At 35.5% G+C, this 25,723-nt stretch overlaps 1 protein-coding gene and 1 pseudogene across 3 annotated transcripts in view; both read left to right on the plus strand.

The window, feature by feature from the left end:
• On the plus strand, positions 1 to 23,461 carry LOC125853499 (uncharacterized; annotated as a pseudogene).
• LOC125873861 (uncharacterized) overlaps positions 6,252 to 25,723 on the plus strand; it is a 48,293-nt gene continuing 28,821 nt past the window's right edge. Inside the window, exons 1-4 of one of the 3 annotated variants that reach the window (XR_007447214.1) lie at positions 6,252 to 6,414; positions 6,532 to 6,571; positions 9,800 to 9,860; positions 13,458 to 13,872. The gene's annotated coding sequence lies outside the window, so the exon portion shown is untranslated. Of the gene's footprint in view, positions 6,415 to 6,531; positions 6,572 to 9,799; positions 9,861 to 13,457; positions 18,514 to 25,723 lie in introns of those variants that run through there. The other 2 variants (XR_007447215.1, XM_049554710.1) reach the window with 2 other exon arrangements.

The raw sequence follows: 25,723 nt of genomic DNA on the forward strand, positions 1-25,723 counted from the left end.
CTGAGGATGATCCTGCTGAAACTAAGCTTGGTATGCTATTCATTTCCTCTTCAAGACAAGCTGAAGATCCCTCCTGTCTAGAAACCTCTACTCCAACTTGTAGCCTTTGGTTATCTCGAGCTAAGAGACGCGGATTCATCTCAGCAGGTAACTGATTGCTCTGTGTTTCACGGGCATGTCTGGGAATATAGTTCTGTAGTGTCCCTCTAATGCGCCACCTTGATCCACATGCATTGCAGAGCACTGGTTTTTCAGCTGGCCCAGGTCTCCAATGGCGGGTTTCTGTTTGAGTTCAAAATTAATTAGTGTTTAAACTGGGATAAATATGAATAAAATTCAACTAAAGGACAATGATCATTGACAATTAAGATTTTCTATAAAAAAGGTATAGAATGTATTGCACGAGAGCGAAAGCGTCATGAAACTAGAGTATGTGTAAATTAAAAACAAGAGAAAATTTCCTTGTGTTAAACATGCACAGACTTTTAGGATGCTTCAACTGTTTCTTTACTCACATTTTCATCACCATGTTAAGGAACCATACAAAAAAGTTGAACTTTGAGTTTGATGGTAGAAAGATTGAAAAAGATTTGCTTGATATGTTGAGGAACCATGCAAAATAGTTAATCTCTTGACAGACTGCATTTTTTTGCATGAAATTTTAAGGAGGAAAGTTACCATCTTAACCGACAGTAACTACGGTATAATATTCAATAGGGACTCTCTTTCTCTAGCGCTCAACTGTAAACCCCCCCTCCGCGGTGGATCTGCACGCCACTGAACTGACCACCGGCGACCATGTACGATTTCCTCCAGAACACTATGTGCAAGTCTTTCTTGTTGTCCCTAGAATGCTCCGCTTGGGTAACCCCTGAAGATCCCTAACACCTCTCTTGTTGCTTTCTTGATGGAGTCAATTGTCTTAGCCCACATATTATCTGCGTCCTCGCTATATCCATTGCCTTTTTTGTCGTCTTAAACCTCTCACTATTCTTCCTTGTCTAAGCTTTCACTAACATCTTGTAAGCAACCTTCTTGGCTTTCATTGTTCCTTGGACCTCTTCATTCCACAAACAATCCCTTTTGTGCCTGTCTGGGTAACCCCTCGAGACCCCCAACACCTCTCTTGTTTTTCTCTGATGTAGGCACTACTCCCTGAAATCCTCAAGGCCACTAACTTTTCTCCAATTTCCTAAGTATTGGCTTCAATCAGGACTCCCATTAAATCCTTGGTGGGCATATGCGGTCCGCTTCTTCTTCATCCTATTGATTTCTAAATCCATAACGACAAGCTTATGTTGGGTTGTAAGATCCCCTCTCCTGATCCAGTCCTTGCATAAACCTCTATCACATTTTCTAAGGAGCAAAGAATGTATCTGAGTCTTAGCCACCACCCTACAAAAGGTCACCAAGTGCTCCTCCCTCTTCTAGAAACTGGAATTAGCTACGATCAATTCGATAGCTTTCGCGAAGTTTAAAAGCATAACTTCTCCATTTCTATCCCCAAAGCCGAAAGTGCCTTGTACATCATCATATCATCTCGAAGTGGTCCCTATGTGACCATTAAAATCCCCTCATAAAATTAGTTTCTCAGTATGCGGGATAACTCTCACAACCTCGTCCAACTCCTCCCAGAACAAAGAAGTTTTTTTTGACCTCCTCGTCCAAACCTGTTTGCTGCACATATGCACTAGTTACGTTAATAGTTAGCCCTCCCAAAACTAGCTTAATGAACATTATCTTATCATTCACCCTCCTAATCTCTACCGCTTGCTCCTTGAGTTCCTTGTCTATAAAATGCCTACTCTATTTCTACTCCTCGATCTTCTTGAGTACCATAACTTAAATCCATCTACATCCCTAGCCTTGGTTCCTACCCATTTGGTTTCTTGAACACAAGCTATATTGATCTTCCACTTCATAAGAATCTTCACTAACTCTATTGGCTTCCTCGTCAATGTCCCTATGTTTCAAGACCCAACCCTCAACCTCTAGGATCTCCCTTGGTACCCTTACCACCCCTGCCCCCCGCCTCCCGCTGCCAATCAAGTACATGACCATAAACTACATCAAACCCTGAATCCATTTACGCCAGTTATAGAAAAATCTAGTGTACAATAAACAACAAAAAAGGGGCAACCCTTAACAACAAATACCCTAAATCTTAAAATTGACAGTTACACAATACAATGACGAAAATAAATAGAAGCAATAAACTATTGAAAAGATATTGTTCAAAGTAGGAACCAAAAAATGCAGTAGTATTTATAAGGGTGCAGCAATAAATTCACGAACGCAATATCAGATTAAGGAAATCAGTTAACAAGAAAGTAAGAATAAGGGGCTGCACAATCTGTTAAGGAAAAATCAGATTTAGGCAGGTGAATCTAGGATTTGTAGAACATGGGTGCACCACTAAAAAAAAAAGGAAAAAATGTATTGAGTGCCAACATATAATATTATTTAACCAAGTGATTCAAAGTCCTCTTAAGTAAATAACTAAACATTTAATCAAGTGCACCATTTAACCTTTTTGTAGTATGGGTGCCAACATATAATATTATTGGTTGCACCAGGGATCGACCTTTAGCCTGTTCCTTTTTGCCTTAGTGATGGATGAATAGACACGATATATTCAATGAAAGGTATTGTGGTTTATGCCATTCACAGATTGACATAGTATAGAATAACGAGACACGGGTGGAGTTAACGAAAAACTGGAAGTTTTGAGACAGATCATAGAGACTAAAGTTTTCAGGTTAAGCAAAACTAAAACAAAGTATTTCGCGTGTAACTTTAATGACGTAACACTTGAGGCAGAGGTGGAAGTGAGGAACGACTCACAAATCATACCCAAGACCAAGAGAGGAAACTTCAAGTATCTTGGGTCCATTATTATAGGAGACAGAATGATTGATGATGTTTCACATCATATTGGAGTAGGGTGGGTAAATTGAAGGCACACATCCAGGGTACTTTGCGATAAAAATGTGTTGCCATGGCTAAAAGGTATGTTCCATCAAGTGGTGGTTAGACCTACATTGTTGTATGGAGCACAATGCTTGTCAGTCAAGAACGACCACGTTCAGAAGATGAATGTAGGAGAGATGAGAATGCTCAGATGGATTTGTGCGCGTACTAAGAGAGATTAGATTAGGAATGAAGTTATATTGGGCAAGGTGGGAGTGACCTATAGAGGTAAATAAGGGGAGGTTCATGCTTGTGGTGCATGTAAAAACCCTATGTAGTGTTGAAGAGTGGTGTTTTGGGGTACATCATCTAGAACCTAAGGACGATAGGTGTCAAAAGATTCAATAGATGGGAACTAAATGTGCATGTATGGCACGGATTGTGGACCAAATCTACAATTTATTCTAAATGACCTCAATTCCTGTTAGACTAATGGCAGATTTACTGAAAATTAATTAACATTTGGCTCGAAAGATGAGAAAATTAAAGTACTCTGATTTATTTTTAACAGATGCACCATTTAGGGAAATTAGGGTATTTAGTGCTTCATGCATGTGAGTCTTCAAAATTTAATTGCTGAACATCAGGCACATAAATCCTAAGCATAACTGAATCAAGTATCCTGTAAAGCATGAAATTATTGATAAACATAAAAGATGGGATATAGGTGGTGAATAGAACTTACGCTTGATGCCACAATGGTGACATGGACCTTGTCTCACCATAAGATCTGATTATGAATGATTCAGTTCAAATCAGGTTGAATTTGCTGCTGCTAACCATTAGGGTTCAATTTGCTCTCAAAATCTAAAATGTCTGAGTGAGGTGACCGGTCACAAGATATATAGACAGATAAGAATTTGGTAGACTACAGCTGGTCCTTTATATGGAAATAGATGAATTATGATAGATTTGTCATTAACTTCTATCTATTCTGAATTATTCTTTTTCTCCTCACGACAGCTCAGCAACTTTGATTACGGTAATTTCTCAACTATTTACACTATAACTCCAATGAGAGAAGTCTTAGATTCTCTATCAAATGAAAAGGGGGCTGTGATTTGGGCCGTGGTGTGGGTGGGGTGAATGCTGGATTTGATGAATCTTCAAAATTTTTGACCTTTAATCTAGTGGTCAAGGCTTATTAAGCAATGAATCTTAAGTCAAGGAAGTGTTAAATAGTTTCAAGATGATAATTCAAATATCTAAGAGTGAGAAAATAAAAAAGTTTTCAAATAATAAGGATGTATAATGCAATTTTTGCCTGCGATTGTGGAATCAAATTAAGTATTGAAAAATCAAAGGAAGGTCCTCAGATTACATTACTGAGAGCAGATCCAGAAAAGAATGACTACATTCAATTTATTTCCAATAATGCTTTTTTACATCCATTTCCGCTTGCACTAGTACAATAATCAAATAGATTGTTTTGCCTAAATATAAGATGGTTTCATTAATACTATGCAGGTGAGAGTTGAAGTCCATACAGGTGGCTCTGTGACTGATAATTGGATAAATTTCTTATTTGGTGAGTATGCTTCAACTTGTGAATTAAATTGAGAAGATACATGTATTAACATAGAGCTGGCTATTTCCTTGGAAATTTTCTTTAATACTTTGGCTCCTTGATTCTGATATTCTGGTGCACCCGAAAACCACAGTACTGTGAGGTTTGCAAAAGCTCAAGCATCTTAAGGCAATGTTGGCTCAGTAAAAAAGGGTTTTAGAAAGAACAAACGGCGTTTGTTTGCTTATCAGGACAAAATTGTTTTCTAGAAGAACAAACAAACATTTTCAAAAGAAAAGAAAACAAATAAAATCTTTTTGGCCCCCAAGGCCTAGCTCAAGTGGCAAAAGGTGGAGGATTTGTGGCTTAGGTCGCGGGTTCAAGCCCCACACCATGCAAAGCAAAGCCCGATATTTAAGTTTAAGTGGAGAAGGGTAGAGGGGCGGGCCCATTATCCACCGAGTTTAGAAGGCTGTGATTGGTCCAAAGGGTGGGTCACAGACGGATTTCTCGGTTATCAAAAAAACAAAAAAAAAAAAACTTTTTGTCGGTTTTGTTTTACTCAAACCAAAATTGAACCAACTTCTACATTAGCCCCCAAATTCTAAATATTATCACTTTGACCCTCTTCTTGTAAATGAATTTACTGTTTGTAACCTTCTTTTCTAGAAAGAAATGAAAGAAAATCAGTATCCAAAAATTTCCCAATAGACTGTTTGAACGCACCTTAGTGAGTTGCCAAATCATGAATGTTCTCATGTTTTTCTTGGCAGTTTTAATGTCAATTTAAGAGGTCCTTATCTCAACATTAGTTCTGAAAACTAGACTCATAATTTTTTGGTAAGATGATATTGACTCATCTTAAAAAGATTTCCTTGTTCTTGAAATGCAGATATCCTATTATGGTCTTAGTAACCGTTTTATTGTTTAATCGACTTGGTTATGAATGTTTCGTTTTTTAGGTGAGAGTTTCTCTGCTACTGAGATGCAGCAACGACACATATTTTTTCCATCTTACTATGCTTGCACATTTATATGCCACCATTGACAGAATTTCATGTATTTATCCCTTTATGGCATGAGAGGGATTGAGGAAGATGAGGAGCCCAACTTCTTTTCAAATAATTTTTTTGCCCCTTTTCTTCCTAATCGGAACTTTATTCAAGATTCCGTATTGAAATAATTTTTTATTCAAGATTCAGTATCCAAGACTGGAGAATTTCATTTTAAGACAATTTAGGAGAACCCAAGAACTCGCGCATATAATTATGTCAAGTAGAAATTTCCAATCCAAGCAAGAAAATTACTGCAATTATCTTTTGATAGTAGTATTTTGGTCAGTGTTTATTTGATGGTGTGGAGTATGCTAAGTTCTTTATTAGAGGATGCAGCTATTAGGTTGTGAATAAAACCTATTTGGCGGGTAACAATAATTTGCTGCTTTCCTGGTTAGAGAAAAAGGGTTTTAGTTGTAATGACAAGCTTATGTAAGTCAAATGTCCTTTGAGATGTCACAATGTAATTCTACCACGAGTTCCACAAAAACTAACAAACTTGTAGGTAAGCACATGGTGATAAACATTGGAATTAACATATTAAATGCACCTAAAAAGTAGAATTTGACATATCTAATTCATGGAAATTCCATCCAATAAAACGGAACCTTCCCAGAACCCCCACACATAGCGGGAGCTTTAGTGCACCGGGCTGCCCTATTGAATCTTATGCATGCACCTCAAAATTCACTTAGAGATTTGGATTTTCTACGGGAACATTCATTGAGCAACAAGCATTATCTTCTGCCATTGGAGATAGAGACGTGGAGCGTTCTGTAGTAGTAGTTGGTGATACGAGCAGCATACCTCCAAGACCAATCTCATTAGGAGGAATGTATTTGTTCCTTGCATAAATTAGAGTAGCATCTTCACCACCGTCTGGTATGTTTTCAAATTCGGGTTCCTGTAGAATGTTATAAAGTTGCCTCTGGAGTCTCTCGACAGGTGCCAAAATGCGTTGTGTAAGCTCTGATCTCTTTCTTTTTGGGACACTGTTAGGATTCCAGGAAGGATCTTTATCTGCTTCTCCCAACAAAAGGTAAATGTTAGTGCACATAAAACAATAAGGTATTTATACAATAGAATTTATTTTGGTCAAGCTAGTATTATTTGTATGGTTAAAGTATAGTTGGACTAGTCAGTTCATATCTTTATTGAAAATCCTCAATTTTAGTTCATTGTGTAAATTAAAGTTAGTTCTTAAAATTTAGGGGAGACACTATAATAAATGACCATTTAGCAAGAAAGAAACCAAAGATTGTGCTTGTAGAGTATCATATAGTAATTACTTCCCTGCGGCTTATTTGGTAAAATCCTGAATGTGATTTGACATTACATAATTTGACAAGCACATCACAGTAATCGGAAAACGAAAGGAATTTCCTGCATAAAAATAAATTCATGTGTAGTGAATCTTGATACATGCTCATCAAGTTTTCTTAGAGTTCATGGTGTAAATGATTCTTTTGAATATTAGATACCAACATAAACAACCACCTGGACAGTGGAAGAATGCTGATAAAATTTTCTGTCTCACGGTTAAAGTTGTTGTGTATGGTCTGTAGATTCTCTTCCCCTGTTTTCCGCTCCTTTTTTGGGTGTGGTTCAAATTTATCCATTTCCAATCAATAGAATAAGAGATGTTTGTAATTGGAATCAATAGTATTATTGGGTTAACTGTTTCTTCCTTTTCTTTTGAATCAGAATACTATGCACTGCAGAATTACTTTTTGGTAAGGTGCATCTACAATGATTTGGTTGCCGAATTTCACCTATCTCATAATTTCTTTGTGACTAAGGGCTCGTTTGGTACGAAAGATAAGGGATAACTAATCTTGGGATTAATTTTAGGATGAGCTTATCCGATGTTTAATTGGGATAAGATCACAGGATAACTTATCCCGGGATTGTAGTGTTATTTTTATCCCACATTGAGGGTGGGATAACAATCCCGTGATAACTCGTTCCCAACCAAACGTGCCCTAAGTGCTTTGAGATTACTATCATGCAAAACAGTAGAAAGAAATTGGCCGGAAATTGAGTAGAAAGATATTAGTTTCCACTTTCTTAATACTTGCACGCTTAAGAAAGGATATGATTCAGAATATGCATCATATTTGCTGAGACAAGTTATGTGCTCTCTATATTATGTGGAAGTATTTTACCATTTGTTTCTTCCATCTGCATGCTCTGTGTTTCTCTGTTTGCATGTCTGGGAATATAGTTATGTAGTGTCCCCCTAACGCGCCACCTTGTTCCACAAGCATTGCAGAGCACTGGTTTTTCAGGTGGCCCAGGTCTCCAATGGGGGGTTTCTGTTTGGGTTCAAAATTAATTAGTGTTTAAACTAAAGCACAATGATCATTGACAATAAATATTTTCTATTAAAAAATGTAGAGAATGTATTGCACGAGAACGAAAGTGTCATGAAACTAGAGTATGTATAATATTAAAAACAAGAGGAAATTTCCTTGTGTGAAACATGCATTGACTTTAAGGATGCTTTAACTGTTTCTTTACTCACATTTTCATCACCATGTTAAGGAACCATACAAGAAAGTTGAACTTAGCCATAACCACGAGCTTATGTTGGGGCGTAAGATCCAGTCATTGCATAAACCTCTATCAAATTTTCTAAGGAGCAAAGAATCTAGCCGAGTCTTAGCCACCACACTACAAAAGGTCCTCCCTCTTCTAGAAACTGGAATCAGCTATGATCATCTCGATAGCTTTCGCGAAGTTTAAAAGAAAGCTCCTCCATTTCTATCCCTAAAGCCGAAAGTGCCTTGTACATCATCATATCCTCTCGAAGTGGTCCCTATGTGACTTCTAAAATCCCCTCATAAAATTAGTTTCTCAGCACGCGGGATAATTCTCACAACCTAGTCTTACTCCTCCCAGAACAAAGAAGTTTTTTTTGACCTCCTCGTCCAAACCCGTTTGCTACACATATCCCTCCCAAAACTAGCTTAATGAACATTAACTAATCATTCACCCTCCTAATTTCTACCGCTTGCTCCTTGAGTTCCTTGTCTACTAAAAGCCTACTCTATTTCTACTCCTTGATCTTCTTTAGTACCATTACTTAAATCCATCTACATCCCTGACCTTGGTTCCTACCCATTTGGTTTCTTTTACACAAGCTTTATTGATCTTCCTCTTCATAAGAATCTTCAGAGGAATTCCAAATGTTTTGAGAGCTTAGAGAATGATGTGCAGAAGATCAAGTTGAACTTCATCTTACTGCAATGTTTTTGGTGTAATCAAATTTACTCTAATGATATTGTGTCTATCATAGATGTTCTAGATTCTTTATAGCTAGAGAGGAAAGACACTAGAGCTCTATTGTAAATATGGTTTTAGTACTACCCAAGTACTGTTTTATCCTTGAAATGATACAAAGTTACTGATTTTAAAAAAAAAAAGAATCTTCACCAACTGTAAAAACCCTAGGGAGTGGTGAAGAGTGGTGTTTTGGGGGGTACATCATCTAGAAAGTAAGGACGATGGTTGTCAAAAGATTAAATAATTGGGAACTAAATGTGCATGGATGGTAGGGATTGTGGACCAAATCCACAATTTATCCTAAATGACCTCAGTTCCTGTTAGACTAATGGCAGATGTACTGAAAATTAATTAACATTTGGCTCGAGAGATGAAAAAATTACTGTACTCTATGTTTTATTTTTTAACAGATGCACCATTTTATGGAAATTTGGATATTTTGTGTTTATGCATGTGAGTCTTCAGAATTTATTTGCTGAACATCAGGTAAATAAATCTTAAGCATAACTGAATCAAGAATCCTGTAAAGCATGAGATTATTGATAAATATAAAAGATGGGATATAGGCGGTGAATAGAACTTACGCTTGATGGCACAATGGAGACATGGACCTTGTCTACCCATAAGATCTGATTATGAATGATTCAGTTCAATCAGGTTGAATTTGCTGCTGCTAACCGTTAGAGTTTGATTTGCTCGCAAAATCTAAAATGTCTAAGTGAGGTGATGGGTCACAGTATATATAGACAGATAAGAATTTGGTAGACCATAGCTTGTCCTTTTATGGAAATAGATGAATTATGATAGATTTGTCATTAACTTCAATTTCATTCCAATAATGCTTTTTTACATCCAGAAAAGAACTACTACATTCAATTTATTTCCAATAATGCTTTTTTACATCCATTTCCCCTTGCACTAGTACAATAATCAAATCGACCATTTTGCCTAAATATATGATGGTCTCATTACTACTCTGCAGGTGAGAGTTGAAGTCCATACAGGTGGCTCCGTGACTGATAATTGGATAAATTTCTTATTTGGTAAGTATGCCTCAACTTGTGAATTAAATTAAGAAGATACAGGTATTAACATAGAGCTGGCTATTTCCTTGGAAATATTCTTTAAGACTTTGGCTCCTTGATTTCTGATATTCTGGTGCACCCGAAAACCACTGTACTGTGCGGTTTGCAAAAGCTCAATCATCTTAAGGCAATGTTGCCCTAGTAAAAAAGGATTTTAAAAAGAACAAACCACGTTTGTTTGATTATATGGACAAAATTGTTTTCTAGAAGAACAAACAAACATTTTTAAAACAAAACAAAACAAAAATAAACTTTTGTCGGTTTTCTTTTACTCAAACCAAAATTGAACCAACTTCTACATTAGTCCCCAAATTCTAAATATTAACAATTTGACCCTCTTCTCGTAAATGAATTTACTGTTTCATAACCTTCTTTTCCAGAAAGAAATGAAATGAAAATCAATTTCCAAAAACTTCCCAATAGTCTGTTTGAGCACACCTTAGTGAGTTGCCAAATCATGAATGTTTCTCTTGGCAGTTTTAATGTTAATTTAAGAGGTCCTTATCTCAAAATTAGGCCTGAAAACTCGATTCACAATTGGTAAGATGATACTGACTCATCTTAACAAGATTTCCTTGTTCTTGAAATGCAGGTATCCTATTATGGTCTTAGTAACCGTTTTATTGTTTAATCGACTCGGTTATGAATGTTTTGAGTGAGAGTTTCCTGCTACTAAGATGCAGCAACGACATACTTATTTTTTCCATCTTACCATGCTTGCACATTTATGTGTCACCATTGACAGAATATTGTGTATCTACCATATGGATTGTTCTTTATTTCATGCTTTTTAAGTTTTACCATGCTTGTGCATTTATATGTCGCCATTGACAGAATTTTGTGTATCACGTGGATTTTTCTTTGTCATCCTTTTTCCATCTTACCATGCTTGCGCATTTATGTCCCCATTGACAAAATTTCGTGTATCCTAGCCATATGGAGTTTTCTTTATGTCATGCTCACTGACTTCCAAATAACAACCACTATTTATGCCTCACTTCAAGCAAGTTGGGGCGACTGTGTGAATCTTCGTTATCTTGCTTCATTAAAGATCATCTCATCATGCTTAGTGATGTAAAAATATTTATTTCCTATTTAAGATTACCAATGTATACACATGCATAGAAGCGAGGGTTTTTACCCTGCGCGCACCCAAAGGTTTGCGGCTGCGAGTTTTCCTTGTCATAAAAACAATGCATTACACATGCATATTACATAATATATAGAATATCACTATAACTTTTGAACGCTTCTATGTAGAATTAGGGGAAAAAACAGGGAAGAAATTGTACAAGCTAGCCAAGGCGATGGAGAGGATGGCACGTGACGTGCATCAAGGACGAGGTCGATGAAGTATTGGTTTAGGAGACACTCATTAGACGAAGTTGATAGTCATACTTCTATATACTCTTGAATGAATCGGAGGACATTCTGGTGGGAGATATGGTGCACTCCGAGAGGTTTCACGATTTTGGGTATTGTAGGTGTATAAAGGTTAAAGAGGTTAAGGGTGCTATTCGTAGGATTCACAGGGAAGAGCGAACGGTCCGGATGAGATTCCGATGGAAATTTGGAAGACGGTGGGTAGGACATGTATGGAGTCATTGGCTAGGTTGTTTAATATTGTTTTTAAGACCGTGAAAAAGGCAAAAAAATGGATGTGGAGTACAATGATCCACTTGTACAAGAACAAAGGTGACATTTCTTAATCGCAACAACTATAGGGGTATCAAGCTCCTAAGCTACATTATGAAAGTTTGGGAGAGGGTGGTAAAGATGAAGGTTAGGAGGGGTATGTTTATTTTCGAGAATCAATATAGATTCATGTTAGGACGCTCGACTACAAAAATCATTCATTTTTTAAGAAGATTGGTGGAGCTGTATAGAGAGCGGAAGAGAACTTGCACTTGGTGTTCATTTACTTAGAAAATGCTTACGACAAAGTCCCAAAAGAGGTCTTATGGAGATGCTTGGAGGCTAGAAGCTTAACTGTGTTGTATGATCAAGGATATTTATGTTAGAACTAAGATCAGGATAAGGACATAGAGAGGAGACTCAGAGAACTTCCCAATTGTGATGGGGTTGCACGAGGGATTAACTTTTAGCTTGTTTTTATTTGCTTTGGTGATTGATGAATTGACATGGTACTAAGGTGAGGTGCCATGGTGTATGTTATATGTGGATGACATAATTCTAATTGACGAGACTCACGTAGGAGTTAGCGTTGAGCTATAGGTTTGGAGACAAACTGCAAAGTTTAAAGGGTTAAGGTTGAGCATGATCAAGACATAATACTTTGAGTGCAAGTTTACTGACGTAACCATGAGACTCACATGGAAGTGAGGCTTGATACCAGGACATGCAAAAGAGAGGAAGTACCAAGTATCTTGGGTCTATTAGCTAAAGATACGGGAATGATATCACACATAGTATTGTTGCAAAGTGGATGAAATAGAGGTTCGCTTCTGAAGTCTTGTGTGATTAAGAGAAGGTGCCACCAAAACTTAAAGGCAAGTTCTATTGAGTTTGACCAACTTTGTTGTATGGGGTGGAATGTTGGACAAGGTGGAGCTATCTATCGCTTTTCTTCCCGAAGCGAGGCATAGAAGAAAAAGTGTGCGCTTATACGACTGAAGCGAGAAGAGAGAAAGGATCGAAAGGCGCGTATTAGCAAGTTCGACTGCTGCGACGGGTTTTATATTAAATTTTTGTAAAAACATACTCATGCGACTTCTCTTCCTAAACATCTGCTTAGAGTTCGACTGCATGGAGCCTGTGACTTCTCTTCAGGTTAAGTTCTTCTCTTCTTATCTTTTTTTCTGTCTTCTCCTCTTCTTCTTATCTCTATTTTCTCTGCTGCTACTCAACTGCACTGCTGGTGCTGGGTTATTCTTTTTTCTCTTCTCTATTATTTTCTTTAGTTTGCTCTGTTTTTTTCTCTATTCATCAAGAAAAGAAAAATATGTTTTGTAATTTCTTTGTCTGTTCTACCAAATAATAAATGCCATATTCCACAAATTCTAGAAAGAAATAGGGAAAAAGAGAAATCAAGAGGCCCATAAGTATCAAAATAAAGATAAATACGAGTGCACTAACTTGATATTTTGGTATTATCGTAACAAAGGAGCTTTCAGAGTCTCATTGTGCTAACTTTTTCTGCTTTGTAATGTTTTTCGCTGTATTTTGTCTCTGTTCTGCATTTTTCTTTTAATTTTTTTCTGTTTAGTGATGTTTTTGGTTGTTTATCTATGCAAATTCAATATTTTTTTTTTTAATCATTGTATTGAATTGGTTATGACTCTCTTGCATAATTGATATAGAATTTGGTTATAAACTTCACTACTGATGAGAGGAAATGTAACACATGGTGTCTGAGAGACTTTGCACTTGTGAGTTGTAATGTTTTCAGTTCATATGCCAAACTTGTTCTGAGTAGTGCATTATTGGTCTTGCTGCTTTAAAGGTTTTCACACACATCATGTTTTTTTATCTGGTACTGGAGTATATTTGAAGCTTATTAATGACTAAATGGTGAACTTCTTTGTCTGTCTTCAGATGCAGGTTCTCTCAATCAAATAATTGACATTGACTACGATTTGGATGGTCTCCCCGGCTCAATGGAAAGACAACCCCTTTCTACACTTCATAAAATCATGCCTTTCCTCCAAATACCATTTGCGCAAGTCAAACTCATGATAGGCGAGCAAAATCACACGCACATGGTTTAGCGGTTTGCTGTGCTCTGTGATCTTATTCTTCTCCAACACCCTATGTGTCATGCTTCTTTAGCTTAGTAGGACTTTAAACATGCTGTTGTGGGAAAGAAACACAGATGTTTAGGCTTAGCCTCTGTCTCTTTGTGATGATTTAACAAAGTGACCATACCTATTAGTCTTGAACCATCAATTGAGCAATTTCTCTAGTATGTAATAGGAAAGGGACTTGGATATTTGTTGTTTAATTTTATATCGAGAAGTATTTGTTTTTCATCTTGATAACATCTTATATGAGCAAATTAATGATTAATATATAGTGGCATATTGATTCAAGAAACATTAAGCACAGTAACCAACAAAAAATGCACATTTTGAGGGGGATTGTATCTTTTTATTTTCACTTTTTTTCTCTCTGTGTAAATTAGTATATTGCTTTGGACTGATTTTTCTTGAGTCAGGGTTTATCGAAACTAATCTTTCTATATTTAAGCTAGTGTAAGGTCTACATATATTCTATCCTCTTCAGACTCACTTTATGGAATTGGTATGTTGTTGTTTTGATAAAATTAGGGGTATGAGAAGGGGAAATGGAATTAGGTGATTACAAGGTGGGAAATTGAATCCTACCAATAAGGTGAATGTTTAGGAAGCCAACTAACGGAGTAATTATTCTCCTATATTTAACACCTTAATCTTTAATAAAAGGAAAATTATACATTATTTAGCTTTTGAATGGGAACATAATTCCCTCGATTGACATTCATTTTAATACCATAGAGATTGGTTAAGAACATATATTAAGTATCATATTTTTATAAGGTTCATAATTGAATGTTAGATGTACAACTTCTATAAATAAATCATCATTAAATGTTTATCGAAAAACACCTCGATGTTGAGGAGATTAAATATTTGCATCAAATCATTTCTAGGCGTTTGATTATTTTCCTATAAAATTTCATCCAGCTCAGCATATGTGATAACTATATGAACTGATTCATTAACCTTTTAAAATTGTTTTTTTTTCACCACTTCCTTTAATTTGCTAAGCTCTCTCCTTCTTCGTCATTTTCAATTATTTTTCTTCATTTATTCTTTTTGTTGCATGTTTTCTCCTCGTCTTCATCCTTCTTCATTTATCAATATCTATTTTTTTCTTTGAATCTACAGAAGGATCTTTGATGAAAATAATCGATGTCATATAATCAATCCAAAATTCAATGGAGAATCAGGATAGGAATTCATTTTTTAAAATAATGATCCGTAGTTTTATTTAGAAATACTAATCCTTTTTAAATAATTTATTCAAACTTTATCATAGTAAAATTATTTATTGGTATGAAATGTCCCTTATACTTTTTAAACATAAACAAGGGTGGTTTGATAAATGGAAAAAAGGAGAAATACACTTCCGAATTATCGGAAATGGTATGTCTATACCCTTTATTATACTTTTAGTACATCAATTTCTTACCGTCCAAATTTTGGAGTGTTTATACCATTTATAATAACGATGGTACACGTATCTTAATTCTATCATTTGATTTCAAATTTATTAAATTTCTACCAAAATTTAAAAGCTCCACCTTATTTAATTTTTTTTAAAAAACCACCCAAATACATGATATCCACGCCCAAAAATATAACCCAAAACCTCCAAATCCATTCACTCCCAAAAACTCTCTCTTCCTTAGCGCTCTTTTTTTTTTTACTTTTTTCAAAGGACCCTAATTTCTTCTCCTTCTTCTTTGATGTTTGTCGGCCTAGCAAAGAATCAGCTTAACTTAGTGTATTTTGTACCTGGTATCTTATTTAACACTTAAAAATAAGTTTTTTCGGGATCGGTTAAGTAGGAGCATATTGCATACAACTTATGCATTTATGAAGTTAATAATGATCCATAGTTTCATCTAGAAATACTAACCCTTTTATTAGAAGAATTTATTCAAATTTTATCGTAGTAAAATCATTTCTGCATGAAATGTCCCTTATAAGTTTTAAACAATGGTTTGATAAATTGCATAAGAACATAGAATAGTGTATTAATAATATTGTATGTATTAATTATACAACCTATAATACTAAATATGATGTATTAATTATTAGGGAAAATTACGTGGTTAAACAAGCTTATACTAGTTAATTAGTCATTATAGCTATAGTTTATTTTAAATACCATTCATCACCAAATTTCAGTTACAATTACGTTGACGACTTTTTCTATCTGTATAAGCGTGTGTATGCCGTCCCTTTTCATATATAGAAATGATTCCTTCCCTTTCTTCATAATCCTTTACCTTATTTTCTCCTTAAATTCCTCAACATAAATTGATTTCAAAATTTGAAAATTTCAATTATACTCTCTTAAATCGTGCTTCCTGATTTTCAGGGCAACTCTTATACAGTTTAAGTTTTTTTTTTTTTTAGATGGTTCCATTCTTTTTTTTTTTAATTTGTATTTGTATATGACTGCAATTTCGTGTGATTTTTCAGATTTATAGTTAGATGCGATTAAAATTATGGATAAAGAAACATCCAAAATAGCTATGAGAGATCCTAAGACAAATATATAAGTATAAATCAGTTGTGAATTATACATATACAAATATTTAAATACAAATCAATTGTCACAATTCCTTTCATACAATTACAGTAAAAAATAGCTCATTGATACAAACAATAATTTCACAGAAAAATAAGTTATCAATCAATTATACATATACAAATACTAATTCCACAAAAAATAGAATTACGTGAATTATACATATACAAAATATACAAATATAAATCAATTGTCAATTCTCATTTTATACGATTACAAATATAAATAGCTAATTTATAAATACACTAATTCCACATAATCTCATTTTATATATTGACACAAAATCGTAACAAATAAAGAATTAAACCATACTATAACTAATTCAATATTGGAATAGTGAAGAAAATAAGTTAGTGTAGTAATATTAGCACATGCGTGTTTTTAAATGCCTTCACTATATACATGTTTCCATTAGAGGGTTTTGAGGAAGATGAGTAGCCCAACGTCTATTTTCATGGCTTTTTGGAGCTAAAGGCGACGAGGAACCCTCTTGCCGTAACTCTCTTCCTTCTCCTCCTCGTTTCTTTTTGTAATGTAATGCCATTACGTTGACATATTGAAATTGTTATTGCAACTAATTAAAAATTTATCAAAGATTCAATATTCAAATAATTTTCTTTCCCCTTTTCTTTTTAATCGGTACTTTATTCAAGATTCAGTATGCAAGAATTTTGTTTTTAGACAATTTAGGAGAACCCAAGAACTCCCCCATATAAATATGTCAAATAGAAATTTCCAATCCTAGCAAGAATGTCACTGCAATTATCTTTTGATAGTAGTATTTTGGTCAGTGTTTATTTGATGGTTTGGAGTATGCTTAGTTCTTTATTTGAGGATGCAGCTATTAGGTTGTTAATAAAACCTTTTTGGGGGTAACAATAATTTGCTGCTTTCTTGGTTAAAAAAAAGGGTTTTAAAAGGAGTAATCTTTTTATTGGATTGTTATTTTGGGAAAACTGGTCTAAAAATTATTTGTGTTGTTTTACTCACACTTGATAGTAGTTGAAAGGTGAAGGTTTTACGAGTATGGTGTTTTACTGATATTTTGAATATTAAAGATAAATAACAATTAGTGAATGGAGTAGGAGTTGAGATATTCGTGGGGAAAAATGAGTTACACTCCTAAGTAGTTCGGAAAATTTTGATGGTGAAAGAATTTCCAAGAATCTTTTCCGACATTCCACAACTAACCTTAGTATAATTTTGCTTCCCAGAGTGGCAGGCAAGTGTGGCTTTTGAATTTGGAGAGAAAAATGACTAATTCTATTTCAGATATCCCAAACTTTGTTTCGAATATTCCAGAAAATTTCTAGAAGAATATGAGCAAACCCATGAACTAGATGGGAAAACATAATTCTAATATGGTACGAAACAGAAGGTCATGTGTTCTACATATACAAACTCAGTTTGCTGCATGGTTAGCAGATTGTATCATTGGAAAAACAAAGAGTAAGAATGTTTAGGCAATAATAGGAAGTGCTACAGAGAGAGCAACTAACTTTGTGTTTGGAGTGAAAGAAATTAGAAAATTGCAAATGCCCAAGCAAGAGACAACTGGACATGTCCATGTTGTTTCGGGTGGAGATCTTCACCCTCAAAATGTCCACTAATAATGTCAAGAACTATGGACACGTTCAGAGATATGTTTGATGGGAATCTAAATGTGAGGATTGATCCAATTGTTTTTCCACCCTCATTTCCAGTAGTTTCATTTTGCATAGCCACATGATCCAGTATATTGTTGTTTATCCCGAAACAAAGTATAATGCAAGACAGTACAGTTGTAATGACACGCACATGTAAGTCAAATGCCCTTTGAGATGTCACAATGTAATTCTACAATAAGGTCCAGAAAAACTAACAAACTTGTAGGTAAGCACACAGTGATAAACATTGGAATTGACTTATTAAATGCACTTCAAAAGTAGAATTTGACATATCTAATTCATGGAAATTCCATCCAATAAAACGGAACCATCCCGGTCCCCAGACCCCGCACAGAGGGGAGCTTAGTGCACTGCATGTATCTCAATATTCACTTATTGGTATGGATTTTCTACAGGAACATTCATTGAGCAAGAGGCGTTATCTTCTGCTATTGGAGGTAGAGACGTCGAGCATTCTGTAGTAGTAGTTGGTGATACGAGCAGCATAGCTCCAAGACCAATCTCATTGGGAGGAATGTATTTGTTCCTTGCATAAATTAGAGTAACATCTTCACCACTGTTTCGTATATTTTCAAATTCTGGTTCCTGTAGAATGTTATAAAGTTGCCTCTGGAGTCTTTCGACACGTGACAAAATGCGTTGTGTAAGCTTTGATCTCTTTCTTTTTGGGACACTGTTAGGATTCCAAAAAGGATCTTTAACCCAACAAAAAGTAAAAGTTAGTGCACATAAAACAATGAGGTACTAATACAATAGTTTTTATTTTTATTTTGGTCAAGCTAGTATATTTTGTATGGTTAAGGTATAGTTGGACTGCTCAGTTCATATATTTATTGAAAATCCAAATTACCAGAAATTTGTCAATTTAAGTTTATTGTCTAAAGGGAAGTTAGTTCTCAAAATTTAGGGGAGACACTATAATTAATGGCCTACAAGCAAGAAAGAAAGCAAAGATTGTGCTTGTAGAGTATCATATAGTAATTACATCCCTACGGCTTATTTGGTAAAATCTTGAATGTGATTTGACATTACATAATTTGAAAGGCACATCACAGTAATCGGGAAACGGCAGGAATTTCCTGCGTAAAAATAAATCCAAGTGTCGTGAATCTTGATACATGCTTATCAAGTTGTCTTAGAGCTCATGGTGTAAGTGATTCTTTCGAGTATTAGATACCAACACAAAACAACCACTTGGACAGTGGGAGAATGCTGATAAAATTTTCCGTCTCACTGTTAAATTTGTTGTGTAGGGTCTGTAGATTCGTCCCCTGTTTTCTGCTCCTTTTTTTGGGGGTGGGGGTGTTTTAAATTTTTCCATTTCTAATCATTCGAATAAGAGAAGTTTATAATTGAAATCTTTTGAATCAGAATACTATGCACTGCAGGATTACTTTTTGGGAAGGTGCATCTACAATGATTTTGCTGCCTACTATCACCTATCTCATAATTTTCTTTGACTAAGGTCTCGTTTGGTACGAGGGATATGGGATAACTAATCTTGGGATTAATTTTAGGATGAGCTTATCCCATGGTTTGTTGGGATAAAATCATGGGATAACTTATTCCGGAATTAGTGATACCGGCATTGTAGTGTTATTTTTATCCCACATTGAAGGGTGGGATAACAATCCCAGGAAAACTCGTTCCCCAACCAAACGTGCCCTAAAAGTTTTGCACTTACTATCATGCAAAACAGAAGAAAGAAATTGGCCAGAAATTGAGTAGGAAGATATTAGTTTTCCATTTTTTTATAACCTGTACACTTAAGAAAGGATTTGATTCAGAACATGTATCATATTTGCTGAGACAAGTTAAGTGCTCTCTATATATGGGAAAGTATTTTACCATTTGTTGCTTCCATCTGCATGCAGTTGACCGAGGATGATCCTGCTGAAAGTAAGCTTGGTATGCTATTCAGTTCCTCTTCAAGACGAGCTGAAGATCCCTCCTGTCGAGAAACCACTACTCCAACTTCTAGCCTTTGGTCATCACGAACTACGAGATGTGTCGTCATCTCAGCAGGTAACTGATAGCTCTGTGTTTCTCTGTTTGCATGTCTGGGAATATAGTTATGTAGTGTCCCTCTAGCGCGCCACCTTGTTCCACAAGCATTGCAGAGCACTGGTTTTTCAGGTGGCCCAGGTCTCCAGTGGGCTGTTTCTGTTTGAGTTCAAAATAATTAGAATGTATTGCACGAGAATGGAAGTGTCATGAAACTAGAGTATGTATAATATTAGAAACAAGAGGAAATTTCCTTTTGTGAAACATGCATAGACTTTTAGGATGCTTTAACTAACGACTTGTAAGCAACCTTCTTGGCTTTTATTGTTCTTCGGACCTCTTCATTCCACCACCAATCCTTTTTGTGCCTCTCTGGGTAATCCTTCGAGACCCCCTACACCTCTCTTGTTGCTTCTCTGATTTAGTTTGTTGTCCTAGCCCATACACTATTTGTGTCCTCACTACTCTCTGAAATCCTCATGACCACTAACTTCTCTCCAATTTCCCAAGTGTTGGCTTCAATCAGGCCTCCCATTAAATCCTTTGTGGGCATATGCTGTCCTCTTTTTCTTCATCCTGTTGATCTCTAAATCCATAACCACGAGCTTATGTTGGGTTGTAATCCCCTCTATTGATCCAGTCCTTTCATAAACCTCTATCACATTTTCTAAGGAACAAAGAATCTATCTGAATCTTAGCCACCACACTACAAAAGGTCACCAAGTGCTCCTCCCTCTTCTAGAAACTGGAATTAGCTATGATCAACTCTATAGCTTTGCGAAGTATAAAAGCAAAACTCCTCCATTTCTATCCCCAAATCTGAAAGTGCCTTGTACATCATCATATCCTCTCGAAGTGGTCCCTTTTTGACTATTGAAATCCCCTCACAAAATTACTTTCTCAGTACACGGGATAACTCTCACAACCTTGTCCAACTCCTCCCAGAACAAAGAAGGTTTTTTTGACCTCCTTGTCCAAACCCATTTGCTGCACTTATGCACTAATTAAGTTAATAGTTAGCCATCCCAAAGCTAGCTTAATGAACATAACTTATCATTCACCCTCTTAATCTCTACCACTTGCTCCTTGAGTTCCTTCTCTACTAAATGCCTACTCTATTTCTACTCCTCGATCTTCTTGAGTACCATAACTTAAATCCATCTACTACCCTCGCCTTGATTCCTACCCTTTTGGTGACTTGAACACAAGCTATATTCAGTAGGAAGTGATTCCAAGTTCTCTATGTAAATAACTAAACATTTAACCAAGTGCTCCATTTACCCTTTTTATAGCATGGGTTCCACCACATAATATTATTGGGAGGAGGTTTGCAACACTTTTTTGTTATGATGGGGTTGCACTAAGGATCAACCCTTAGCCTGTTTCTTTTTGCCTTAGTGATGGATGAATTGACACGATATATTTAATGGAAGGTATTGTGGTTTATGCCATTTTCAGAAGAAATAGTATAGAATAACGAGACACGGGGTGGAGTTAACGAAAAATTATAAGTTTTGAAACAGATCTCAGAGACTAAGTTTCCAGGTTAAGCAAAACTAAAATAAAGTATTCTGCGTGCAACTTCAATGACGTAACACTTGAGGCAGAGGTGGATAGAACTTTCGCTTGATGCCACAATGGAGACATGGACCTTGTCTACCCATAAGATCTGATTATGAATGATTCAGTTCAAATCAGGTTGAATTTGCTGCTGCTAACTTTTAGATTTCGATTTGCTCTCAAAATCTAAAATGCTTGAGTGAGGTAACGGGTCAACATATATATAGACAGATAAGAATTTGGTAGACTATAGCTGCCCCTTTATATGGAAATATATTAATTATGATAGATTTTTCATTAACTTTTGTCTATTCTGAATTTTTCTTTTTCCCCTTATGACAGCTCATCAGCTTTGATTACAGTAATTTCTGAACTATTTACACTATTAACTCTAATGAGAGAAGTCTTAGATTCTCTATCAAATGAAAAGGAGGTGAGGATTTGAGCAGTGGTGGACCCAGAATTTTCGTTCAGGGGGTTCGGAAAATAAAAATATTAACTTGTAAATAAGCCTTTAGAAATGGGACCCTTAAATTCTTTTGGGTTTAAAACCACACTTTTAGAACCTTTTTTTTAATAAAAAAATACTAAAACTAAAAAAGAAAAAAAATAAAACGTTATCTCAGGGATTCGAAATGGTGACGTGAAGCTTTATTTCAGGGGGACTTGCCATTGCGCTATCAATTTCTCCTTGTCATTGAAGGGGTTCAAAATATATAAATTTACAGAAATACAGAAAAATTACCTAATTTTTTAACGACCCTAGAACCCATGTGGTCTGCCCCTGGATTTGAAGGTTGGTGTGGGTGGGGTGAAAGCTGGATTTGGTGAATCTTCATAATTTTTGGCCTTTAGTCTAGTGGTCAAGGCTTATTAAGCAACAAACCTTATGTCAAGGAAGTGTTAAATAGTTTCAAGATGATAATTCAAGTATCTAAGAGCGAGCAAATAAAAGAGTTGTCTAATAATAAGGACGTATAATCTATGTTGCTCGGACTCATTAAAAATGTCAATGGGTGCGTGTTGGATTCGCCAATAGTAGTTTATTTTTGGAGAATCCGACATGGGTCTGCATCAAAAGTGAAGAGTTTGCGCAAATCTAGAAAAGAATGACTACATTCAATTTCTTTCCAATATTGTTTTTTCACTTCCATTTCCGCTTGCTCTTGTACAATAATCAAATCAACCGTTTTGCCTAAATATAAGATGGTCTCATTAATACTCTGCAGGTGAGAGTTGAAGTCCATACAGGTGGCTTCGTGACTGGTAATTGGATTAATTTCTTATTTGGTGAGTATGCCTCAACTTGTTAATTAAATTGAGAAGATACAGGGATTAACATAGTGCTGGCTATTTCCTTGGAAATTTTCTTTAAGACTTTGGCTCCTTGATTCTGATATTCTGGTGCACCCGAAAACCACAGTACTGTGCGATTTGCAAAAGCTCAAGCTTCTGAAGGCAATGTTGGCCCAATAAAAAAGGATTTTAAAAAGAACAAACGACGTTTGTTTTCTTTTCAGGACAAAATTGTTTTCTAGAAGAACAAACAAACATTTTCAAAAGAAAACAAAACAAAAAAAAAACTTTTGTCGGTTTTCTCTTACTCAAACCAAAATTGAACCAACTTCTATGTTATCCCCCAAATTCTGAATATTATCACTTTGACTCTCTTCTTGTAAATGGATTTACTGTTTCATAACCTTCTTTTCCAGAAAGAAATGAAAAGTAAATCAGTTTCCAGAAACTTCCTAATAGACTGTTTAAATTCACCTTAGTGAGTTGCCAAATCATGAATGTTCTCATGTTTTTCTTGGCAGTTTTAATGTCACTTTTAGAGGTCCGTATCTCAACATTAGTTCTGAAAACTAGACTCATAATTTTTTGGTAAGTTGATATTGACTCATCTTAAAAAGATTTCCTTGTTCTTGAAATGCAGATATCCTATTATGGTCTTAGCAACCGTTTTATTGTTTAATCGACTCGGTTATGAATGTTTCCTTTTTTAGGTGAGAGTTTCCCTGCTACTGAGATGTAGCCAAGACACTTACTTTTTCTATCATACCATGCTTGCACATTTATATGCCACCATTGACAGAATTTCATGTATTTATCCCTTTATGGCATTAGAGGGATTGAGGAAGATGAGGAGCCCAACATTTATTCAAAAAAAAAATTGCCCCTTTTCTTTCTAATCGTAACTTTATTCAAGATTCCGTATTGATATTATTTTTTATTCAAGATTCAGTATCCAAGATTGGAGAATTTCGTTTTAAGACAATTTAGGAGAACCCAAGAACTTGCCCATATAAATATGTCAAGTAGAAATTTCCAATCCAAGCAAGAATATTACTGCAATTATCTTTTGATAGTAGTATTTTGGGCAGTGTTTATTTGATGGTGTGGATTATGCTAAGTTCTTTATTAGAGGATGCAGCTATTAGGTTTTGAATAAAACCTATTTGGCAGGTAACAATAATTGCCGCTTTCCTGGTTAGAAAAAAAGGGTTTTAGAAGGAATAATCTTTTCCACCCTCAGTTCCATTAGTTTCATTTTGCATAGCCACTGATCCATTATATTACTCCCTCTGTTTCAAAAAGAATGACCTCCTTTCCTTTTTAGTCTGTTTCAAAAAGAATGACCTCTTTCCTTGTTAGGTAACATTTTAATTTCAGCTTTCCACGTGGCATGTTTAAAGCCATAAGATTGAAGGGCAATTTAGTACATTTGACATAACTTTAATTTAGGACCACAAGATTCAAAAGTCTTCTTTATTTCCTAAAACTTCGTGCCAAGTCAAACCAGGTAACTCTTTGTGAAACGGAGGGAGTATTATTTATTCTGGAACAACGTACAATGCAAGACATTGAAGTTGTAATGATAAGCATATGTAAGTCGAAAGCCCTTTGAGATGTCACAATGTAATTCTACCACGAGGTCCACAAAAACTAACAAACTTGTAGGTAAGCACACGGTGAAAAACATTGGAATTAACATATTAAATGCACCTGAAAAGTAGAATTTGACATATCTAATTCATGGAAATACCATCCAATAAAACGGAACATTCCCAGGACCCCCGCACATAGCGGGAGCTTTAGTGCACCAGGCTGCCCTATTGAATCTTATGCATGCACCTCAAAATTCACTTAGAGATTTGGATTTTCTACAGGAACATTCATTGAGCAACAGGCATTATCTTCTGCCATTGGAGATAGAGACGTGGATCATTCTGATGTAGTAATTGGTGATACGAGCAGCATTGCTCCAAGACCAATCTCATTAGGAGGAATGTATTTGTTCCTTGCATAAATTAAAGTAGCATCTTCATCACCGTCTGGTATGTTATCAAATTCTGGTTCCTGTAGACTGTTATAAAGTTGCCTCTGGAGTCTTTCGACAGGTGACAAAATGCGTTGTGTAAGCTTTGATCTCTTTCTTTTTGGGACACTGTTAGAATTCCAGAAAGGATCTTTATCTGCTTCTCCCAACAAAAGGTAAATGTTAGTGCACATAAAACAATAAGGTATTAATACTGTACAATTTATTTTGGTCAAGCTAGTATTATTTGTATGGTTAAAGTATAGTTGGACTGGTCAGTTCATATCTTTATTGAAAATCCTCAATTTCAGTTTATTGTGTAAAGGAAAGTTAGTTCTCAAAATTTAGGGGAGACACTATAATAAATGACCATTTAGCAAGAAAGAAACCCAAGATTGTACTTGTAGAGTATCATATAGTAATTACTTCCCTACGGTTTATTTGGTAAAATCCTGAATCTGATTTGACATTACATAATTTGACAAGCACATCACAGTAATTGGAAAACAAAAGGAATTTCCTGCGTAAAAATAAATTCATGTGTCGTGAATCTTGATACATGCTTATCAAGTTGTCTTAGAGCTCATGGTGTAAATGATTCTTTTGAATATTAGATACCAACATAAAGAAACCACTTGGACAGTGGAAGAATGCTGATAAAATTTTCTGTCTCACGGTTAAATTTGTTGTGTATGGTCTGTAGATTCTCTTCCCCTGTTTTCCACTCCTTTTTTGGGGGTGGTTCAAATTTGTCCATTTCCAATCAATAGAATAAGAGAAGTTTGTAATTGGAATCAATAGTATTATTGGGTTAACTGTTTCTTCCTTTTCTTTTAAATCAGAATCCTATGCACTGCAGAATTACTGTTTGGTAAGGTGCATCTACAATGATTTGGTTGCTGAATTTGGTACGAGAGATAAGAGATAACTAATCTTGGAATTAATTTTTTGAT

This window comes from Solanum stenotomum, chromosome 1 (genome assembly GCF_019186545.1).
Source record: "Solanum stenotomum isolate F172 chromosome 1, ASM1918654v1, whole genome shotgun sequence".
NCBI lineage: Eukaryota > Viridiplantae > Streptophyta > Magnoliopsida > Solanales > Solanaceae > Solanum > Solanum stenotomum.